The sequence below is a fragment of the Bombina bombina genome, chromosome 1 (assembly GCF_027579735.1).
Source record: "Bombina bombina isolate aBomBom1 chromosome 1, aBomBom1.pri, whole genome shotgun sequence".
Classification (NCBI taxonomy): domain Eukaryota; kingdom Metazoa; phylum Chordata; class Amphibia; order Anura; family Bombinatoridae; genus Bombina; species Bombina bombina.
The window spans coordinates 396,596,226-396,621,466 of record NC_069499.1 but is presented as its reverse complement, the minus strand read 5'-3'; the positions used below and the strand labels follow the sequence as shown (position 1 = coordinate 396,621,466).

The 25,241-nt window shown below is 41.1% G+C and overlaps 1 protein-coding gene across 1 annotated transcript in view; it reads left to right on the top strand.

Annotated features, from left to right (window-relative positions):
• The first annotated feature begins 10,336 nt into the window (after positions 1 to 10,336).
• Positions 10,337 to 25,241, top strand: part of NMI (N-myc and STAT interactor) — a 77,264-nt gene continuing 62,359 nt past the window's right edge. Inside the window, exon 1 of the mRNA XM_053698300.1 lies at positions 10,337 to 10,576. The gene's annotated coding sequence lies outside the window, so the exon portion shown is untranslated. The remainder of the gene's footprint in view (positions 10,577 to 25,241) is intronic.

Below are 25,241 nucleotides of genomic sequence, written 5' to 3'. Positions count from 1 at the left end.
TTCGGGCACCTCTCAAGTGACCAGTGCCACTCACCCGCCTGCCGCCACCACCAACACTAGCACCAAAGCCGCTTCTGTCAGAGGAGTTGACACATCAGTTGGAAGAAATGAGTGATGCGCAACCATCATTGACAGAGGATGTAGATAACAGTGATATGTCTCAGTCAGGCAGCATTACAGACATGGATGTACGGTGTGATGATGATGATGTTGTACCCGCTGCTGCTTCCTTTGATGATTTGTCAGATACAAGTGAAGCGGTTGATGATGATGCGTCCTTGGATGTCACGTGGGTGCCCGCTAGAAGAGAAGAAGAAGAGGGGGAAAGTTCAGATGGGGAGACAGGGAGGAGGAGGAGACGAGTTGGAAGCAGGGGGAGGTCGTCGCAAGGAGCTAGTGGCACAGTCAGACAGCATGCATCGGTACCCTGGGTCAGCCAGACAGCACGCCAATCAACACATGCTGTTGCCACCACCAGAATGCCGTCATTTTTGTGTGTCTGCCTCTGACAACAGCGATGCCATTTGCAACCTGTGCCAAAAGAAACTGAGTAGTGGGAAGTGCAACACCCACCTAGGTACAACTGCTTTGCGAAGGCACATGATCTCACATCACAAACGCCGATGGGATGAACACATGAGTAGAAGCAGCACACAAACTCAAAGCTGCCATCCTCCTCCTGGTCCAGCATCTTCAGCCTCGTCAACCACTGCTGTCCTCCTTGCCCCCTCTCAACCATCCGCCACTCCGTTTCTCTTCCATAGCAGTTCTTGTTCATATGCCCACAGTCAGGTGTCTGTCAAGGACATGTTTGAGCGTAAGAAGCCAATGTCCCAAAGTCACCCCCTTGCCAGGCGTCTGACAGCTGGCTTGTCTGAACTCTTAGCCCGCCAGCTTTTACCATACAAGCTGGTGGAGTCTGAGGCGTTCAAAAAATTTGTATCTATTGGGACACCGCAGTGGAAGGTACCCGGCCGAAATTTCTTTGCACAAAAGGCAATCCCCAACCTGTACTCGATTGTGCGAAAGGAAGTGATGGCATGTCTGGCACACAGTGTTGGGGCAAAGGTCCATCTGACCACTGATAGCTGGTCTGCAAAGCATGGTCAGGGCAGGTATATCACCTACACTGCGCATTGGGTAAACCTGCTGACGGCTGCCAAGCATGAAATGCGTGGCTCTGCAGAGGAGTTCATGACACCGCCACGACTTGCAGGCAGGCCTGCTGCTTCCTCCTCTGCTCCTCCTACTCCATCCTCTTCCATAACCTCTTCCTCGGCTGAGTCCTCTTCTGCTGCTGCGTCTTGCTCCACATCAACGGCACTCCCCCAGCTCCGCAGGTACTATTCCACATCCCAGATACGACAGTGTCACGCCGTCTTGGGGTTGACTTGCCTGAAAGCAGAGAGTCACACCGGAACAGCACTCCTGTCCGCCCTGAACGCACAGGTGGATTAGTGGCTGACTCCGCACCAACTGGAGATCGGCAAAGTGGTTTCTGACAACGGAAGTAATTTGGTGGCGGCATTGAAATTGGGCAAGTTGACACATGTGCTGTGCATGGCACATGTGCGTAATCTGATCGTACAACGCTTTGTGCATAAGTACCCAGGCTTACAGGACGTTCTGAAGCAGGCCAGGAAGGTGTGTGGCCATTTCAGGCATTCCTACATGGCCATGGCGAATTTTGCAGATATCCAGCGGCGAAACAACATCCCAGTGAGGCGCTTGATTTGCGACAGCCTGACACGTTGGAATTCAACACTCCTAATGTTCGACCGCCTGCTCCAACAAGAAAAAGCCATTAATGAGTATTTGTATGACCGGGGTGCTAGGATAGCCTCTGCAGAGCTGGGGATTTTTTTGCCAAGTTACTGGACGCTCATGCGCAATGCCTGTAGGCTCATGCGTCCTTTTGAGGAGGTGACAAACCTAGTCAGTCACACCAAAGGCACCATCAACGACATCATACCATTTGTTTTCTTCCTGGAGTGTGCCCTGCGAAAAGTGCTGGATCAGGCCGTAGATGAGCGTGAAGAGGAAGAGGAAGAGTTGTGGTCACCATCACCACCAGAAACAGCCTTATCAGCATCGCTTGCTGGACCAGCGGCAACGCTGGAAGAGGATTATGAGGAAGAGGAGTCAGAGGAGGAATGTGACTTTGAGGAGGAGGAAGACCAACCACAACAGGCATCCCAGGGTGCTCGTTGTCACCTATCTGGTACCCGTGGTGTTGTACGTGGCTGGGGGGAAGAACATACCTTCAGTGAGATCACTGAGGACGAGGAACGGGACATGAGTAGCTCGGCATCCAAACTTGTGCAAATGGGGTCTTTCATGCTGTCATGCCTGTTGAGTGACCCTCGTATAAAAAAACTGAAGGAAAATGACCTGTACTGGGTGTCCACGCTACTAGACCCCCGGTATAAGCATAAAGTGCCTGAAATGTTACCAAATTCCCGCAAGTCGGAAAGGATGCAGCAGTTCCAAAATAAATTAAAAAGTATGCTTTACACAGCGTATAAAGGGTGATGTCACAGCACGGGAATCATCTAACAGGGGAAGAGGTGAAAGTAATCCTCCGACTCCCACGACCACGCCGGCAAGGACAGGACGCTTAACAGACGTGTTGTTGATGGAGGACATGCGGAGCTTTTTAACTCCTATGCATCGCCACAGCCCTTCGGGGTCCACCCTCAGAGAACGACTCGACTGACAGGTAGCAGACTATCTCGCCTTAACTGCAGATCTCGACACTCTGAGGAGCGATGAACCCCTTGACTACTGGGTGTGCAGGCTTGACCTGTGGCCTGAGCTATCACAATTTGCTATAGAACTTCTGGCCTGCCCCGCTTCAAGTGTCCTGTCATAAAGGACCTTCAGTGCTGCAGGAGGTATTGTCACTGAGAAGAGAAGTCGGCTAGGTCAAAAAAGTCTAGATTACCTCACCATTATTAAAATGAATGAGGGATGGATCCCGAAGGGACTGACATTGGGCGATACATTCGAGTAAAAAAGGCCTAATGAGATGATCTGCCTTGGGCTATAAATGGTCCACAAGCTGCTGTATGTTATCTACGAATGCCGGATGACTTGCGTGACTTATCCGCCGCCAACTAGTGTTCAAGCCGCAATGTTTTAGGGCACTTTCTGCCAGGGAAACAAACATCAATTTTTCTGGCCGCTGCAACAATACCTAATTTTTCAGGCATGTGTGCATGCCAAATTTTTCTGGCCTCTGGTGCTGCACTGTGGCTTCAAAAAACAAAACAAAAAAAAGACACGTAACAGGGATTAAAGTGATAGGAATAGTACTACTTAACACACCACTCATATCTGGTGGCACAGTAGATTGCACGCGCAGTGCCCCAAATTTGAAGTAGGAGGACCGACCAAGCATCTTTTTCCATCTCCCGTCCGGTTCCTAAAATCCATGCCATATACACGTCCCCTGGCACCGCAACTGCCTCTGGGAACCTTACCATGGGTCCCAGACCGCACGTCTTGTAATTCTATGTCTGGGAAATTATCTATCAAATCTATCTATTTATCTATCTATCAAATCAATCTATCTATCTATTGAATCTATCAAATGTATCTATTGATCTATCTATCTAATATATGTATCTATCTATCTATCAAATCTATCTATCTCGTGGCCGGACCGACCAAGCATCTTTTTCCATCTCCCAGTTCCAAATATCCATGCCATATACACGTCCCCTGATAGGGGACACCACACGGATTAAACTGATAGGAATAGAACTACTTAACACACCTTATAATAACGCAGAGAGAGGCAACGCAGAGAGAGGAGTCTGAAGAAGAGGAGTCAGAGGAGGAAGGTGGCTTTGAGGAGGTGGAAGACCAAACACAGCAGGCGTCCCAGGGGGCTTGTTGTCACCTTTCGGGGACCCTTGGTGTTGTACGTGGCTGGGTGGAGGAAGAGACCTTCAATGACATCAGTGAGGACAAGGAACGGGACATGGCTAGCTTGGTATCCAACCTTGTGCAAATGGGGAGTTTGCGGTTGTGCAAATGGACTGTTTGCGGTGCGTTAAAGGGACAGTCTAGGCCAAAATAAACTTTCAGGATTCAGATAGAGCATGTAATTTTAAACAATTTTCCAATTTACTTTTATCACCAATTTTGCTTTGTTCTCTTGGTATTCTTAGTTGAAAGCTTAACCTAGGAGGTTCATATGCTAATTTCTTAGACCTTGAAGCCCACCTCTTTCAGATTGCATTTTACCAGTTTTTCACCACTAGAGGGTGTTAGTTCACGTATTTCATATAGATAACACTGTGCTCATGCACGAGAAGTTATCTGGGAGCAGGCACTGATTGGCTAGACTGCAAGTCTGTCAAAAGAACTGAAAAAAGGGGCAGTTTGCAGAGGCTTGGATACAAGATAATCACAGAGGTTAAAAGTATATTATTATAAATGTGTTAGTTATGCAAAACTGGGAAATGGGTAATAAAGGGATTATCTATCTTTTAAAACAATAAAAATTCTGGTGTAAACTGTACCTTTAAACGGGGAATTTGGTCTGTCACTGTGAAGCGGGCGTAACCCTTACACTACATGATCGATACAACATCATACCTGATGTTTTAAAGCACGTTATTCCAAACTATTTAGGAATGTTAGGTGATGTATGCCCTTTATGGGTTAAAAGCAGACTCTGCATCAACTATGTAATTTTCCATGGGAGTTTTGCCATGGATCCCCCTCCGGCATGCCACAGTCCAGGTGTTAGTCCCCTTGAAACAACTTTTCCATCACTATTGTGGCCAGAAAGAGTCCCTGTTGGTTTTAAAGTTCGCCTGCCTATTGAAGTAAATGGCGGTTTGCCGGTTCGCGAACAGTTGCGGAAGTTCGAGTCCGCCGTTCGCGAACCGAAATTTTTAGGTTCGCGACATCACTACCTATTACTACAAACTGCCACGCTTTTTTATATCAACTTGGTTTTTACTTAGGGGTCAACTATAAGAGACTGTTTATTATGCGAGTTCACACTCCCAATATGTATGTTTTTTATTTTTAAGCTTTATTATTTGCTTTTATGAGGTATTGATTCGTTTTTATGTTGTTTTTATTAGTAAAATTGTGAAATTATCATCTTGGTTCCCATTTTTTTCTATTGGAAAGTGATACAGTTATCCAGGCATTCTATATTTAAATATTTAAATATCTGCATTTTTATACAAAGTATACAAACTTAGCCAGATTTCAGTTTATATCCTCATGTCTCATAGTTTTTAACACTTAGAGCTTTTAGTAGCGCCCCCCTCACACACATATATTTTTCATCTTTAGAAAGTCCATTTAATGGCGAGAAAAATGGTATGTAATATGTGTGGGTACAGTAAATGAGTAAGAGGAAAATTACAGCTAAACACAAACACTGCAGAAATGTAAAAATAGCCTTGGTCTCAAACGGTAAAAAAAAGTGCTCTGGTCACTAAGGGGTTAAAGGGACATTCCAGCCAAAATTGGAATCCACATGGATACATTTTGGTTTTGAATAGAAACATTTTTGTAATATACATGTATTAGCAAAAATGCTTCTAATAATAGCCGTTTCAAAAGTGTATTTAAGATAGCACCGTACACAGCTTGATACAAGCCCCACTGGCACTATGAGCAGCTGCAGTAATTAAAATGCTGGTGCATTGAGAATATCTAGCTGTGCTTCACATGCACGTGCAGAGAAAAATGTTAACACTAAAACAGTGATAATTTATACTAGAAGCATTTTTTCTAATACATGTATATTGCAAATATGTTTCTATTCAAAGAAGTAATTAATATATGTGCATTTAAATTTGGACCAGAAGGTCCCTTTAAGTCACTGTCAACCTTTACCTGCTTCAATTGCTTGGCTGCTTTGCATAAGTAAATGCATGGTCATTGCCCCCAAGAGCAATATACATGGAGGAAGGTGGGTATTAAGCAGGCTCTCATCCGTTTAGCAGTGATCACACATTAAAAAAGCATTCCATCTGCTCTGTAACCTCTGTTCAAACCCTGCTCTTTTGAAAATGCCCTGACCTGTCTACAGCAATATCTTTCAACATGATCCACACAAGAGCTTCCTCAATATAAATATAAAAAACTTTTCACAGTTTCGTGAGCATTGCCAATGGCTGAAATAACTGCAACCCACTGCATTTACTCCATTTAAGATTATGTTCTGCCACCTACTACAATCAGCAGCATCAAGGCCAGAAAAAGCCACACACTGTACTTTGCTACTTCTGCAACTCACATCAATATCCATCAAGGCAAAGTGCTGCCACCCACTGTCATGGCTACCCACTCACACATTATGTACTAACCCACTGCAACAAAATCACCCACTGTATTTACACACCATCAAGACTAGCGTATGCCTCCCATACTGCAGATCCTGACCACTGTAAATCATCCTCAATAGAGAAAGACATATGATTTAGTCCCAAGCTTGTAGAATATAGAATAACAAACTATGCTAATGAACTACTTGACTTCCAGCACAAATAAAAATTAGCAAATAGGACTCTAGACTAGAGAATTTTAGCAAGACTCCATATGCGCTAGTTGATATCTCTGATACACACACTAGGATTAATCATAGAGCGATTTATAATTTAAATTAAAAAAACATTATTTGCTGTGAAATAGTCATATCTTACTGCAAAATATTAGTATTAAATAGCACAGCTGATATAAACACATCCTGTGTCACAAACTATTTTAACATAACACATAAGTATTGATGGGAGTTTGAATCCCACAGTTCAGTTTTGTACTTTAGTAGCAGTTTTCCGACAGCTGGAACAGCTGCAGATGAAAAGAATAACGTAAGCACTAACTACTGTGTAAAGCCCTTGACATACACATCAACACTCATTGCAGGACTGTTATGTCGAGTACATCTGTACATTATATTTAAAGAGTTATGTTTTATTTACTAACGGCTAGATTACGAGTTTTGCGGTATGAGTGAAAAAGCAGCGTTAAGGCTCATAACGCTGCTTTTTCACTACCACTGGTATTACGAGTCTTGCAGGTTTAGGGGCACCGCACACTTTTTTGGCCTCAACGCAAATTAACTTATGCAATTTGCGTAAAGTCTTTTTTCAGTGGGACTTCCTTTGCGCCGGTATTACGAGTCTGCCTGGGAGGCCAAAAAGTGAGCGGTACAGCCAATACCGCTAAGATTCGTAACGCAATCTAAAGTCAGTAGTTATGAGTTTTATGTTACAAAGCTGTAGCATAAAACTAAAGTGCTAAAAAGTACACTAACACCCATAAACTACCTATTAACCCCTAAACCGAGGCCCCCCCGCATCGCAAATACTAAAATAAAATAATTAACCCCTAATCTGCCGCTCTGGACATCGCCGCCACTAGATTAAACATATTAAAACCTAAACTGCCGCACTCCCACCTCGCAAACACTAGTTAAATATTATTAACCCTTAATCTGCAGCCCCTAAAATCACTGCAAAAGACCCTTTTAAGGGCTATTGGTAGTTTAGTTTAGGCTAGGGTTTTTTTTTATTTTGGGGGGGCTTTTTTTATTTTGATAGGGCTATTAGATTAGGTGTAATTAGTAATTTCTTTTTGTAATTTAGGTAATTGTATTTAATTTAGGTAATTATATTTAATTTAGGTAATTGATTTAATTGTAGAGTAAGGTTAAGTGTTAGTGTAAGACAGGTTAGGTTTTATTTTACAGGTAAATTTGTATTTATTTTAGCTAGGTAGTTAATAAATAGTTAACTATTTAGTAACTACTCTACCTAGTTAAAATAAATATAAACTTGCCTGTAAAATAAAAATAAACCCTAAGCTAGATACAATGTAACTATTAGTTATATTGTAGCTAGCTTATGGTTTATTTTTTATGTAAGTATTTAGTTTTACGAATTATTTAGTTATTAATAGTAGGTTTTATTTAGATTTATTTTAATTATATTTAAGTTAGGGGGTGTTAGGGTTAGACTTAGGTTTAGGGGTTAATAAATTTAGTATAGTGGGGGCGACGTTGGGGGCGGCAGATTAGGGATTAATAAATGTAGGTAGGTGGCGGCGATGTTAGGGGCGGCAGATTAGGGGTTAATAATATTTAACTAGTGTTTGCAAGGTGGGAGTGCGGCTGTTTAGGGGTTAATTTGTTTATTCTAGTGGCGGCGATGTCCGGAGCGGCAGATTAGGGGTTAATAAGTATAATGTAGGTGTCAGCGATGTTGGGGCGGCAGATTAGGGGTTAATAAGTATAAGTGTTTAGACTCGGGGTTCATGTTAGGGTGTTAGGTGTAAACATAAATTTAGTTTCCCCATAGGAATCAATGGGGCTGCGTTACGGAGCTTTATGCTGCTTTTTTGCAGGTGTCTATGGGGAAATCGTGCACAAGCACGTAAAACCAGCTCACCGCAGCTTTCAGCAGCGCTGATATTGGAGTGCGGTATGGAGCTCAATTTTGTTCTATGCTCACTTCTTGCCTGTTAACGCCGGGTTTTTATAAACCTGTAATACCAGCGCTGTATGGAAGTGAGTGGTGACAATAACGTCCAAGTTAGCACCGCACACCTCATAACGCAAAACTCGTAATCTAGCCCTAAGTTTTTAATTGTCTATTGTGGATTTTCCAGTCCAGTTTAATATAGTTATGTGTATTTGTTATTCTCTGACAGGTACCACTGAAGTATTGAATGATTCAAATAGAAAGGTTTATTTCTCCCTCCCACATGACTTCTACCAAGATCTTATTCCTAGAACCAATTTCTAGTACTTGACCAATCAGGCTGTTGATGACACAATGAGACCAATGCAAAGGGTGGGGAATGAGAAAGTCACATGTTTCCAGTTAAGCCCTATTCCAACCTCACCTTCTAGTGCTGCTCCCTCCAGCTCTCCACCCCTCCATCAATTGTCAATGTGACTCCAGCAAGACTCTGGCTTTTCATAACCAACATTGTTATATTAATATACTTTATAACCTCTAAGTGTGTCTGTTTCTAAGCACCTGCAGGCCGAACCTTATCTCTGTGCTTTTTAAATTTTGCACAACAGTAAGACAATGCTAGTTCATGTGTGCCATATAGATAACATTGTGCTCACTCCCAATGGTTATGCAAGAACCAGCACTGATTGGCTAAAATGCAAGTCTGTAAAAAGCAGTGAGATAGGGGGCTGTTAGTGGGGGGTTTTAGATACAGGTAATCATTGAAGTAAAACGTATATTAATATTATATTAATATGAGAATTTTGGTTATGCAACAATGTGGAATGGGTAAGAAAGGGATTATCTATTTTTTTAAACAATTGTTAAGTAGACTGTCCCTTTAAATTACAGGAAAAGATGGCAAAATAAATAATGAAACTAAAGTATTGCAAAGTTATTTTATAATTAAGGATTTTATATTAATTCTTAAAGTGTTTATTGTCCCTCTAAATTATACGAAAAGGGGCCAGAATAATAAAATTATATTATGCAAAGTAGCTGTCCCTTTATTAATAATCTTCATAATTAGATATTGTATTGTATTTTCCCCTTTAAAGTGTTCCCTATGAACCATTTCACCTGCTGGAGTTTCATTATTTACAAATATTGCCTTTGCCTTTATTTTGTCTTTTGAAATAGCAGATTTTGCTTATTAGAACTGCCACCTATACTGGACTTTAACACTGTAGTATTGGCTAAGGAAAAGCTATGCAAACAAGACACAGCAGCAGAAATAATCCTGTGAGGTGGGTGAGAAACCCCAGCCTGTTTGAAAGGGTGTTCCTACAGCAGCTTTGAACACAATGAACTCTTGCCAGCTGTTTACTCCAAGTGGGGTTAAACACACAGTTACCAAGGTGCATTTGTGTAATAATAACATTTTCTACCCAGAGCATTTCTATTAGTAAATAATAATAAATATCTGCCATCTTTTAAATAAATTCTCTAATTTAAAAATAAAATTATAGCACATGATCTTACATCTGTGTGTGCATTGTGTATTAGACTAAGCCATGTCAAGTGTTTGTCTTTTTTTTCTCTGTGTTTGCCTACCAGCTTGCCCTTTTATTTTTTTATCTTGACATGTGAGCCCCCCACCGAAAAAAATGCAAAGCAAAAAAATAATTTCTTAATTTTTTTTTTTTAGATTAAAAAAATAAAACTGCTGCTGATTTGCCCAACTTGTCAGTCCGCCCCTGTGAAAGTTTAATTTTGAATATAATGTCCCTTTAAACAATACAGTTAAAAATGCAGAGATTTTATAAAGCTTCCTGTTGACACATTGAAATGCTCTGCAGGAACACACCCTGAACAAGGATCTAAGGTTAATATCTGTGTGTCAATGAACGGCATAACAGCATAAATTGAAAGTGAAACAATGCAAGGCCTAGTTTCGATTTCTCATAAAGTGAGCTGGTTATTTTCTGTAAGCTGGTTGCAGTCAGTGCTTCTTCTAACAAGTACAACTAGGATCTGAGGTATATTTCTGTACTAAAACACAGTAGTTTTAGGAAATAACCCACTGCAGCTGTGTCCTGAATTTGTTTACAAGAGAGAAAGGACTGCAGAGCTGCTCAGTGGTAAGTAGCAAACTGCACTCTGCTTCTTTTATTATGTGCATATTGCTGTGTGGTGTAAATGTGTTATCTGATTATATTTTAGTGCGGCAACAAGTGTGAAATACAGCAATAGAATAGTGATGGGAAGTTCGGTTCATTTAGATGAATCGGTTCATTTCGGACAGTTCGATTAACTGAACCGATTCATGAACCGATTCATCAGTTCACTTGAGCATGTGATGCAGAGCTGCAGATTCTCTTACTGCAGACTCTCTGCCCGCTGATCCGATGTTTGAATCATTAACCCTTACAGAAGCAGCAGGTCTCAACCTTATATTTATTTATAAGCCATACAGAGTTTTGGTTTATCAATATAAGATTGAGACCTGCTACTTTTGTAAGGGTTAATTTAGGTGCAGTTGCACTTCACAAAATTGGAGTCACCCACCTAAATGGACATACAAAGGTTATTCATGAAAGTGAAGTGTTAAATCTTTAAAAACACAAAATGCACAGAAATGAAGGATATAAACAATTTACCATCTCACTGATTTAATTCAACACATGTATTTCTGTCACAACTGTTAAAAGTACAAGTCTAAGAATAAGAAACATTTATTATTTTAACAACAAAACGAACCCAGCCAGTAAACAACACAGACTGCAGTTAGGACCGCATTACGCCATTCTTTACAGCTATGGCATCGCTCACTTCATATACACATAACCGCTCTCTGCTTCCGAGCACAATAAAAGATTATCATCAACTCTCGGTAACCATTTTTAAGGCGTGACTCGTGCATTTACATTAAATCTAAAGCAAAGGCACCGTTATTTAGTGTGTGGCACAACTTTTATTTATTTTTGCCTTAAAAAATTTAAGCCGCTTTTCTTCAGACTTCCTATGCGCGTCTTTTATAATCAATACGGTCCCCAGTTCTGTAGTATAAGTTAGTTACACTGCGATGTGAATAACAGAGACTTTAGAAGTTAAAAACTCCCCAAAATGAATAAACACGCCCTGTTACATACGTCACGAACAGGGTCTTCTATTTGAATCAGTGTACTGTTAGCTAACTGGTTTGCAATGAATCTGTCTGTTAACAGTACACTGAGTCTTTGCAAACAGTTCACTTCTTTTGAATCAGTGAACTGTTAACAGACTGATTCATTGCAAACCAGTTAGCTAACAGTACACTGATTCAACAACACTGGTAATATGATCCTAGAGTAAGATTCTGCTGTGTGATTCATTAACCCCTTAATGACAACTGACGTACCAGGTACGTCCTGCAAAAACTTGCAGTTAGTGACAATGGACGTACCTGGTACGTCAGTTGTCTTAGAGAGTGCTGGAAGCGATCGCAATCACTTCCAGCAGCTCTCAGGGTATTGCAGTGATGCCTCGATATTGAGGCATCCTGCAATACCCTTTAGAAAGCATCCGATGCAGAGAGAGCCACTCTGTGGCCCTCTCTGCACCGGTAGCGATGCGGCCGTTCGTTGGTGGGTGGGAGCTTACAGGGAGGAGGGTGGGCGGCCCATCGCTACCCGGCATCCGGTTCCTTCAAGTGCATTGTGCACGCCGGATGCCGGGAGCGTGCGGGGGCTGCGTGCACGCGCGCGCGTGCGTGTGTGTGTGTGCGCGCGCGCAGCAATCACTGGCACTGCCACCAATTAATTTTGGTAAGAGGGAGGGGGGCAGAATTTTTTAAATAAATAATCAGGATCAGGATCTGGATCTGGGGGGGCGGGTTGGGGCAGCTACACTACAGAAAAAATAAAAATAAAACATGTAACAAAACACTTTATTTTTTGGGGAAAACTGGGTACTGGCAGACAGCTGCCAGTACCCAAGATGGTGGCAATTAGGTAGGTGGGGAGGGTTAGAGAGGTGTTTGGGGGGGATCAGGGAGGTTGGGGGTTAAGGCAGGGGTCCATCACAGCTGAATAATTAAAAAAAAAAACAAAAAAAAAAAACACCTTTTATTTTAGTACTGGCAGACTTTCTGCCAGTACTTAAGATGGCGGGGACAATTGTGGGGTGGGGGAGGGAAGAGAGCTGTCTGGGAGGGATCAGGGGGTGGGATGTGTCAGGTGGGAGGCTAATCTCTACACTAAAGCTAAAATTAACCCTGCAAGCTCTCTACAAGCTACCTAATTAACCCCTTCACTGCTGGGCTTAATACAAGTGTGGTGCGCAGCAGCATTTAGCGGCCTCCTAATTGCCAAAAAGCAACGCCAAAGCCATATATGTCTGCTATTTCTGAACAAAGGAGATCCCAGAGAAGCATTTACAACCATTTGTGCCATAATTGCACAAGCTGTTTGTAAATAATTTAAGTGAGAAACCTAAAATTGTGAAAAATGTCACTTTTTTTTTTATTTGCTCGCATTTGGCGGTGAAATGGTGGCATGAAATATACCAAAATGGGCCTAGATCAATACTTTGGGTTGTCTACTACACTACACTAAAGCTAAAATTAACCCTTCAAGGTCCCTACAAGATCCCTAATTAACCCCTTCACTGCTGGGCATAATACACGTGTGGTGCGCAGCTGCATTTAGCGGCCTTCTAATTACCAAAAAGCAACGCCAAAGCCATATATGTCTGCTATTTCTGAACAAAGGGGATCCCAGAGAAGCATTTACAACCATTTGTGCCATAATTGCACAAACTGTTTGTAAATAATTTCAGTGAGAAACCTAAAGTTTGTGACAAAATTTGTGAAAAAGTGAACAATTTTTTTTTATTTGCTCGCATTTGGCAGTGAAATGGTGGCATGAAATATACCAAAATGGGCATAAATCAATACTTTGGGTTGTCTTCTAAAAAAAATATATATACATGTCAAGGGATATTCAGGGATTCCGGACAGATATCAGTGTTCCAATGTAACTAGCGCTAATTTTGAAAAAAAGTGGTTTGGAAATAGCAAAGTTCTACTTGTACTTATTGCCCTATAACTTGCAAAAAAAGCAAACAACATGTAACCATTGGGTATTTCTAAACTCAGGACAAAATTTAGAAACTATTTAGCATGGGTGTTTTTTGGTGGTTGTAGATGTGTAACAGATTTTGGAGGTCAAAGTTAGAAAAAGTGTGTTTTTTTCCATTTTTTCCTCATATTTTATATATTTTTTATATTAAATTATAAGATGTGATGAAAAAAATGGTATCTTTAGAAAGTCCATTTAATGGCGAGAAAAACGGTATATAATATGTGTGGGTACAGTAAATGAGTAAGAGGAAAATTACAGCTAAACACAAACACTGCAGAAATGTAAAAATAGCCATTGTCATTAAGGGTAAGAAAACTGAAAAATGGTCCGGTCATTAAGGGGTTAAAGGAGGAGTTAGCAGAGCAGAACTCACTCTAGGATCGTATTACCAGTGCTGCTGATGACTCAGGAACTGAACTGTTTCAAACGAATCAGTTCAGTCTGGTGAACTGATTCATGCAGTTCAGTGAAAAGATCCGGTTCAAATGAACGATTCGTTCATGAACCGGACATCACTACAATAGAACTTTTTCTGCTGAGGATGTATAATGTTTTGTTTTTACTTGCAGCAGGAAATTTCAGATTGTAATTAAAGCAAAAATATATGTTATATGGGAAAAATCAGAGATTAGCGTTCTAAATTATTTTCTTGGCCATACAGCATTATTTTACTTCAAAACTCTGTATGGGGGTTCAAGGGTTATTAATACTGCAGTGTTTGTGTCTCCATGAACAAAAAGGTGAGCCATACTTTGGGGTGTCCCTGTTTCCCTCATAGACTTTCCCCTGCCAGCCAGCTCTGCTCACCTACATGAATACATTGTATCAAACCCCCTCCCATTTTTGTTCCTGGAAACACAAAATCTGCAGTATTGTTAATAGCCCTCATCTGAACCCCAATACCAATTTTTGAAGTAAAATAATGCTGTATGGCCAAGAAAAATAATTTAGAACGCTAAACTCAGATTTTACCTTCACTTTATATAACATTTTACCCATAGAGGAAAAGCCTTCCTGTTACTTACCTCATGCAGTTGAATGGTCTCAGAAACTATTAACCCCTTAACCCAATCCGGCTAATATATACGTTGTACGGTACTTTGGCTATTGTACTGCACTACATATATATTGTCGCTTCAGGATGCTCCAGCACTCTCAGCTGTTAAGTTACAGCCGAGATCTGGAGCTCCTGAAGCTTTAGGCATATGGAGCCGGAGCACGATAGGTGCTTCGCTTCCATGTGAGGGCAGATGCCTGATCGTTACATATGGTAACACTGTGTGTGTCACCGTCTGTAAAGATATTCTGTTGAAGGAGGTGGGTGGCCCAGCAGGGGAGGCGGAAGGGACGGAGTGGGAGGTCCCTACACTATTGAAAAATAAATAAAGGGACAGGGAGGGATGGGACAGCTACACTACAAAAAAAGGGGATCTAAACTAAAGATTGCAGGTGGGGGGACACTATGCTACAAAAAATATAATAACCCCCCCCCCCTCAAAAAAAAAAACAACCTGTCATATATGTCTGCTATTTCTGAACAAAGGGGATCCCAGAGAAACTTTTACAAACATTTTTGCCATGATTGCACAAGCAGTATGTAAATAATTTCTGTGAGAAACCCAAACTTTGTGAGAAAATGACCAATTTTTATTATTTGATTGCATTTGGCAGTTAAATAGTGACATGAAATATACCAAAATGGGCCTTGAGCTATACCTATATATATCTATCTATATATAGATTTGATAGGTAAAAAAAACAAAACAAGGCTCTATTTCTGCTTAAATGGAATGATAGTAAAAATGCTAAAAATGCTCTGGTATTTTGGGCAAGTTTTTGTCTGGAAGTCCCGGTAGTGAAAGGGTTAATGGTAGTACTGTATAGTGGGTGAGCAGTGTGCAGGTGTGTGTGCACATTCATAGCAATCTGTTTCACAGCTGATGGCTGCACAGAGCATTGTGAGTAGTGTACATTTTAGGACATCCTTGCTCCCTCCTCCATCCTTTAAAACTCAATGCTCCCTCCTGTAAAACTCCCTCTTCAATCCTCTAAAACTCCCTGCTCCCTCCTCTGAAACTCCCTCCTTACTCCTCCCTCTGGTAAAACTGCACCCTTTCTGCTTCATGCTGCCTATTGCCTACTCCCTGCTCCTTCCTGCCTGCTCTATCCTCCCTCCTCTGTCCTTTTTGCTTTATGCTCCCTCCTCCTTGCTCTCTGCTTTATCCTCCATGCTCCCTCCTCTCTCCTCCATGCTCCCTCCTCCATGCTCTCTCCTCTCTCCTCCATGCTCCCTCCTCTCTCCTCCATGCTCCCTCCTCTCTCCTCCATGCTCCCTCCTCACTCCTCCATGCTCCCTCCTCACTCCTAGCCGGACATATAGCTCAGCATGCTAAGGCACTGGCTGAGGTCTGTAGCAATCCAAGGGTTGCAGGTTCGATCCCCGGCGAGGTTGACTCAGCCTTTCATCCTTCCGAGGACGATAAAATGAGCAGCTCCTTGAGACCCTTACGGGTGATTAGCCGCGCTTTACAAGTACTACATACATACTCCTCCATGCTCCCTCCTCACTCCTCCATGCTCTCTCCTCACTCCTCAATGCTGTCTGCTCTATCCTCCCTCCCCTGTCCTCCCTCCTCCATGCTGTCTGCTCTGTCCCCCATGCTCCCTCATCTCTCCTCCGTGCTCTCTCCTCAATGCTGTCTGCTATATCCTATATGCTACCTGCTCTATCCTCCATGCTCCCTCCTCTCTCCTCCATGCTGCCTGCTCTATCCTCCTTCCCCTGTCCTCCCTCCTCCATGCTACCTGCTCTATCCTATATGCTGTCTGCTCTGTCCCCCATGCTCCCTCATCTCTCCTCCATGTTCCCTCCTTACTCCTCCATGCTCTCTCCTCACTCCTCAATGCTGTCTGCTCTATCCTCCCTCCCCTGTCCTCCCTCCTCCATGCTGTCTGCTCTGTCCCCCATGCTCCCTCATCTCTCCTCCATGCTCCCTCCTCACTCCTCCGTGCTCTCTCCTCAATGCTGTCTGCTATATCCTCCCTCCTCCATGCTACCTGCTCTATCCTCCCTCCTCCATGCTGCCTGCTCTATCCTCCTTCCCCTGTCCTCCCTCCTCCATGCTGCCTGCTCTATTCTCCATGCTCTCTCCTCCATGCTACCTGCTCTATCCTCCCTCCTCCATGCTGCCTGCTCTATCCTCCTTCCCCTGTCCTCCCTCCTCCATGCTGCCTGCTCTATTCTCCATGCTCTCTCCTCCATGCTACCTGCTCTATCCTCCCTCCTCCATGCTGCCTGCTCTATCCTCCTTCCCCTGTCCTCCCTCCTCCATGCTGCCTGCTCTATTCTCCATGCTCTCTCCTCCATGCTGCTTGCTCTATCCTTCAAGCTCCCTTCTCTCTCCTCCATGCTGCCTGCTCTATCCTCCCTCCCCTGTTCCATACCTCCCAACATTTAAAAATTTAAAAAAAGGAAAAGGCAGAAGAATCACATAATTCAGACTGATGCACCTCTATATGTAAAACACAGCACACAAATCTATATACCGCTTATTTAAACAGCTTATTCAGTTATTTGTAGCTGTCCACTCACGATATCTGCTGAATTTACAGACTTTATAGACACTGGACATTGGGAACGCCTTCTGTGACTTGGTCTGCTCTATTTCTCATATGCAATTTAACACAGATAGAATTACAACTCAGAAGGGCAGCCTTCGTTCTCGTTATTGTAATCTGAACTAAATGATAATATTATATCAATGCTGTGGTCTGTGTCGAAGGGCAAAACTGAAGAGGTCTGAAATTGTTACATGTGCCTAGCTAACAATACAAGTTGCCTGTGTTTATAGTTTTATTTTTGTTCGTTACTTTTTTTTTTTTTTGTACACTTTCAATTTAAATTTATTCTGCATGAGATTCAATTAACTAATTAGCCATAACTTCCAGTTATTCTGCAGCACTACCACCTGTAATGAGGTTTGTGTTCTGGTCTCTTACCACTCAGGAAGGGTCTTAATGCTCTGCTCTGAGGTTCTAGGGAATACTTTATATCAATTGTCGCTATCCTTCTGTTGTCACCGTTATTGTATTCACCTATGTACTCATCTGACCCTTGTTCTGCCATATTCACAACGATGCTCATACAGTTTCTATGTTGTTCTATATTTAATAACCTCTTTGGTTGCTTAATAGATTATGTTAGTGCTGAGGCTATATGGTACCTTAATCAGATTGTTTCGGTGCTCGGGAGGTGGTAGATGCATGGATACCATACTTAACAGTGAGGGGCCAGATCACATCCTTCACACCACCGTAATATAATATAATACCCTAATATAATATAATACCCTAACAACTATAGTCATTTTTACTGCGCAACATGCGTCACTTCTAAAACCCTTACAATTTCTTGTTAGATCACGCTAACACAATACAATACTTAATGGGCCATCAGACATATATCTATCCCTAGTTAATAGAACCCAATTTGGTATGTTTAGTACCTAGTTTGTTTTGTTGTACTTGTTTTGTTTTGTCCTGTTATGTTTTGTTTGGCTTAAATGTTTAAAAAAATGGGAGGGTTGGGGGAACAGCCCATGAGTAAGCTTTGGTATGTACATGCACTTAACATATAACCTACACGCAACTAAGGCACTATGAGTATCCTGTGTCATATCCTAATTCCGGACATACTTTGATTTACCATCTTTGAATCTTAAATAGATATGTCGTAGAGAGGTATTCTCTTGGAAAAATGTCTTTGAAATGAACGCCTTTTGCTTTAAATACTTGTTGCAACAAGTGCTACTTGACAATGTCTATTTGCAGTTACTTTATTGAATTCCTGAATAGCACAGATTGTTTTGTTTGTGTTCACATGTATGCTGTAAACCTCAATTTTTCCTAATAAAAAGAATTTAAAAAAAAAAAAAAGGAAAAGGCCATTCATATTCTACATTCTGGCCTTTAAAGTTAGCAAGAATGCACAGTAACACAAGTTACACATATACATGTACACACACTCAAATACACTGAAACACACACTACATAGCATACACTTACACATATACATGTACACACACACACACTACATAGCATACACTTACATGCCGATACAAACACACACACACATACACACTACATAGCATACACTTACACATGCAGATACACACACTACATAGCATACACTTATACATGCAGATACACACACACACTACATAGCATACACTTATACATGCAGATACACACACTACACATCATACACTTATACATGCAGACACACACACTGCATAGCATACGCTTATACATGCATATACACACACACTACACAGCATACACTTATACATGCAGATACACACACTACATAGCATACACTTATACATGCAGATTTATACACTTATACATACAGATACACACACACACACACTACATAGCTTACTCTTTTACATGCAGATACACACACTACATAGCATACATTTATACATGCAGATACACACACACACACACACACACACACACATTGCATAACATACACTTATACATGCAGATACACACATTACACAGCATACACTTATACATGCAGATACACACACACACTACACAGCATACACTTATACATGCAGATACACACATTACATAGCATACACTTATACATGCAGATACACACATTACACAGCATACACTTATACATGCAGATACACACACACTACACAGCATACACTTATACATGCAGATACACACACACACTACACAGCATACACTTATACATGCAGATACACACACACTACACAGCATACACCTATACATGCAGATACACACACACACTACACAGCATACACTTATACATGCAGATACACACACATTACACAGCATACACTTATACATGCAGATACACACACACACTACACAGCATACACTTATACATGCAGATACACACATTACACAGCATACACTTATACATGCAGATACACACACACTACACAGCATACACTTATACATGCAGATACACACACACTACACAGCATACACTTATACATGCAGATACACACACACTACATAGCATACACTTATACATGCAGATACACACACACACTACACAGCATACACTTATACATGCAGATACACACACACACACTACACAGCATACACTTATACATGCAGACACACACACACACTACACAGCATACACTTATACATGCAGACACACACACTGCATAACATACACTTATACATGCATATACACACACTACATAACATACACTTATACATACAGATACACACACTACATAGCATACACTTATACATGCAGATTTACACACTTATACATGCAGATACACATACACACACATTACATAGCTTACTCTTTTACATGCAGATACACACACTACATAGCATACACTTATATGTGCATATACACACACACTTATACATACAGATACACACACACTACATCATATATGGGTATCTGTAATTCATTGTATGGGGCCCTGGGGTTGGCAAGCACATTAGCTGGCAGTCTGCGGCTGCCACTGTTCGTTACCCTGGTGTTAGCACTGCTCATCTTATAAAACTCAAGGCATGCTAGTATTATCCCCAGGGGTTAGATGTCATCACTACCAGAGGGAGGTTAGAGGTCACCATTACCTGAGGTCAGAAGGTATACAGCCTTCTTCCTCCTGCTTAACCCTCACACCATTCCTTTTCCACTGGGAATCTAACAGGTATCTAACCATGGGAGAGAAAAGCCAGCTGCTTCTGAGTATGGGCCCAATAGAATTAAAAAAAAAATGCATGGGGCAATTGCGGGACAGATGGCAAGCAACGTGGGACAGACCCCTAAAATCAGGACTGTCCCACGAAAATCAAGACAGTTGGGGGTAGTCCTCTCTCCTCCATGTTTCCTTCTCTCTCCTCCATGCTGCCTGCTCTATCCTCAATGCTCCCACTTCTCCCCTCCATGCTGCCTGCTCTATGCTTCAAGCTCCCTCCTCTCTCCTCCATGCTGCCTTCTCTATCCTCTCTCCCCTGTCCTCCCTCCTCCATGCTGCCTGCTATATCCTCCCTCCTCCATGCTGCATTCTCTGTCCTCTCTGCTCTCTGCTACCTCCTCTGTCAAGATTCAGACTTTTTTTTGCAAAGTAATTATACAAACATATATTTTTTGTATATAAAGAGAGGAGAGAAAAATTCTGTCTTGTGTTTGAGGCTACAAGAAAAAACAATAGATAAGGTGATCAATGTTAACAAAATGTTACATAGGCACTTACTACTTGTTTTTAATTGATATATCTCTTTTTGTGTAAACATTTACTGTGTGCATATGTCACAGCAATCCAAAACAAAAAGACTCCAGACTGCAAGGTAATTTAGAGATCCTGGTTTTCTGTCGAAATTTGCTTCTTCGTCGAGATTTGCTACCTCAATGTCTACATGCACACAATTACGTAATTGCACTCCACATATGTTTGAAAAGAATGTGTGGAATGCGATTACAGAATTAGAAGCATGTGCACATTGAGGTAGCAAATCTAAATGATGGAGGGCTAAATTAATCCTTGCATTTATTAAAGCAGCCATGTAGATGCGTGCCTGCGCAGTTAAACATGTTTTTATTACATTTCTACGGGGTAAGTTTTTTTTGGAAAACAATTTTTTATTTGGGTTATACAGTACATAAACAGCAATAAGGTTACAATGCAATCAGTGACATGAGCATATGTCTGAGTAGTAGCATCTGAATGATACAAAATGTCACCAATGCACAAATTATACAGTAAAAATAAAACATAACATCCTAGAATGCAGACATAATTCTTGACAGATAATTAACCTATGTACTCTCAATCAAACCTCTTTTTATGTATTTTTGGTTGCCGTGTTTAAGGCACTGTAAACTTATCATTTTCCCCTAATGCGAAGCGTAAAGATAAACTAGAGAAAATAATACCTCATATAGGAGGTGGCGGTCTCTCTTGGACCTCTGATGATATTATATAGTGGTTTGAGGATATAGTAGGGGGTATGTAACAAGTAAAAGGCATATAGGGTCACTAATGGACCCTTAACAATATGATACATGAAAGTGACATAACTAAACTGTGAAACGGCCGAGTAACAAGAAAGCAGCTTGTCACATGAGATTACGATTATAGATATCAGAATATGTGTATCAATATATTTAGTAATAAGAGGATACATTTCTATAGGGTGCATTTCCCTTTGCTTACGATATAAGCCCACTGAAGTGTGTGTGTGGGGGGGGTCCGGGGATATTTGAATAAATCAGTTAGCGAAAATTAGATGAGTCAGGTATCGGGAGTTACTGACTATACCAGAGGGACCATGCTATATTCGTACAGGAAATGAACACAGTTTATCTAATTTAAAATCTTCAGATCATGGAGTAATTATATAATCTAAAATATTAGAATTAGGGTATCTCTCAGACTATATCTGTAACTGGGGTGCCAGTGAACCAGCTAAAGGCTGGAATTCAATATACCACCATTCATTAGGGTCTAAGCTCAGTGGAGCAATCCTGTGTATAATATTTCTGCCATAAGGGTACGGGCCCTATACCCTATGGCAGCAGACTTAAAGTTCTCACTATGTCACTGCCCCTAGTACAGGGTTACAATATATATACCTTTCTCCCAATGACTAATAGCGGTGAATCAAGGTTAGGGGATATATCATGACAGTCTGTCATTAGTACCTTGGCATTGGAGAATATCTCAATTTTTCCCAGATGTTGATAACAATTATGAACTACTATGCCTGCAGTATCAGGTTCATATATCATCTCAAATAAAAAAGCATGGTAGTAGATTATAACAAGTGAAGGTACAGTAAAAAATTGAAAATTTGTTATCTTGGTCATACAGCTGTGAAGCTGGTTGTTAATTTAAACTGTACTAGAACATCCCTGTAAAAGGATCTGACAAGTATCTAAGACTAATAGTAATAGAAAGCCAGCTACTATAGTATACAACCAGCCATTGAGAGTGTACAGTCTCTACTTGACCCATAAGGGAGATGAAAGATGATTAAGGAGCTTATAGCTGTAGCAGCATGTTTTAGTGATAAGCATATTATAAGAAATGCTATGGGACCAGAGTCTACATAGCTATAGATATAATCTCCAAGTGGGAACATCCCTAGGCAACAAAGGATAAACACACTAGTTGTTATAACTTCCCTATATGTATATATACACTTTAAGTCATTTAAGGTGGTAGGGTATATAAAAATAAATAGCATTACAACGTGTTAGCTTTGAAACGCTATGCATATGTGGTCTTTGCTATAGGATATAACATACTGCTTTTATATTAACTGACTGAGGGCACTGCAGCATCAGCGGACTCGGCTCTCCCAATTATATAAGTTAAATTTATACGTCTAATGAGCTTGTAGAGATCAGTGCTCAATCCATCAAATGAGATACTGGCTTAGTAGTGTTATGGGGTATTGATATCTGTCACATTTAAAGGTTAAGGGGTCTCCTATGGTTAACATTGTGGAAAATAGATTACATTGGATCAAGTGAAATAGCACGGCCCACAGAATGCTTGCATAATGTGGCTGGACTATTCTAAGTTAAAAAAGTACAACATTTAAAAAACATGACTTCTCAGTATAAATAATACAGTAGGTGAAATTGTGCAACGTTAACTCAGGCAGTATTAGTTAACATTTCAGATCAATTGATCTTTTGATCTTCATTAGAATTAATACTGACATCATCTAATATTATGAAATATAATACAGCTTCTCATACCAGCCACGAAGCGGAATGGTTTAAAGTAAGTAAAAAGCAAATATCCACCATCTGAAAACCAAGCGGATTAAGGGGAGAGTCCATTCGTCTCATTATCCGCTTCCAGATCTATCTATGGCTGTATCTTCAGAGGTAATCTGAACGGCATATCTCCTTTGCGGTGTAGAGATAGGAAAGGCTTGTAGCAGACTATTAAGCTTTCTAGAGAATGCTGCTGCTGAACTACGGCAAAGTACACTTCCTCCCTTACTCCAGCAGTGGCGGTCTTCTCACCACTGTAGCTGCCGCTTTTCTGTTCAAACAAGATCTCTCTGTTAGATATCACCATGCCTCTCAACTCTTGAGCTGGCTTCGACACCTCCATGTAAAAAATAGACCAGATCTTTGTCACGGAGTCTTGCTGTATCGATGGTGAATAATAGCTTAGGCTGGGTAACTGACTTAGCTGGGGTAGGTAGTGCTCCTGTGAACTCCGGCCATCTGTAATCTCATCTTCCCCAGCCAGGCTCTGAGCGTCCACTAATATGTCGCAAGGTTCCACCGGAGTATCCAAGTTCACCCTAGGTCCGGCGCCATCTTGGAATGTATGCTGTATAGACGGCTGCATAAACCATTGCCGGGTTAATGTAATCATGTCAGAGAAGTGGCTCTGTATAATTTCGTATGTCTCCACCTCGAGTGCTTCCATCTTTCAATAAAGATTGCAAGAATCGCCAGCTTATTGATCTCAATGTCCAGGAAAATGCTATATTATCAGCTGTGGCCAGTAGACTTCAGGTTGCCATGTGGCGTAGTAGTACGACACGGGCTAAAATCACATTTCCAAGGTTGTCCCACTATTTCTTTTGGGGTCCTAAGTCATCTCTAGACCTTCACTGATTATTAATTGTTTATCAGCATAGGTAAAAACCTAATTAAATCAGTGAAGGCTATTGTCAATTGTGGAGCTCCCCAAAGATGCGACTTGTCAGTTCGGCTACTTGCTCCGCCGCCCTACAGGGTAAGTTTTGATTGATCTAATATAAATAAAATAAAGTGTGTCGCCACTTCTACAACTGATTTTAATATGCACATTATATCGTAATTGTGCACATGCGCACATTGTGGTAGCAAATCTCAACGAGGGAGCAACTTTCGAGAGAACACCGGCCTTGAAATCATGTGATCGCATCAGCAGTTGTGTGATTTAATTTTACCCAATTATTCCGATCTTAGAACTTTCTTCCCCGGCATGAAGGGGTTAAAGGGACTTGAAACCCACAAAAAATGTTTTCATGGTTACGATAGAGCATTTAATTTTAAGAAACTTCCCAATTTACTTCTATGATCAATTTTGCTTTATTCTCTTGGTATTCTTTATTGAAAAGTTGATTAAAATTGCATGCTCTACCTGAATTGTGAAGGAAATATTTTGGGTTTCATGTCCCTTTAACCTAAAACGTCCTTGTTTTCTTCTTATATTGCTTCCAAATATCCACTATTATGAGGGTGTTTTGGCTTTGTGTTGCCCCTAGAAAATGCACCCAAATAATGAGATAATGGACTGCATATACAGACTGGACTGGATATATATACTCCCCATCCTGGGCAGCATTTTCAGAATAATCTGGGTGCATATCACATAACCTGGGCATCTGTCTTAAAATAAACTGGTTGACCTCCACAGTTGATTGAGTGCAAAATCTAGTAGAGATGATCCACAAATATAAAATAAAAGAGCAAAATACTGGAAGTGTATGGATGGGACTACTAGTGTTATGTTATTTTCTATTCTTTAATGTTTTTATTTTTGAGTACATACCCATTCATTTTCTAGTTATATTTACACTTTCAATATGCCCTACTTCCGGTTTCCTATACTGGTGTTCTAGTTACACAGGGTTGTAATAGTGCCCCACTTCC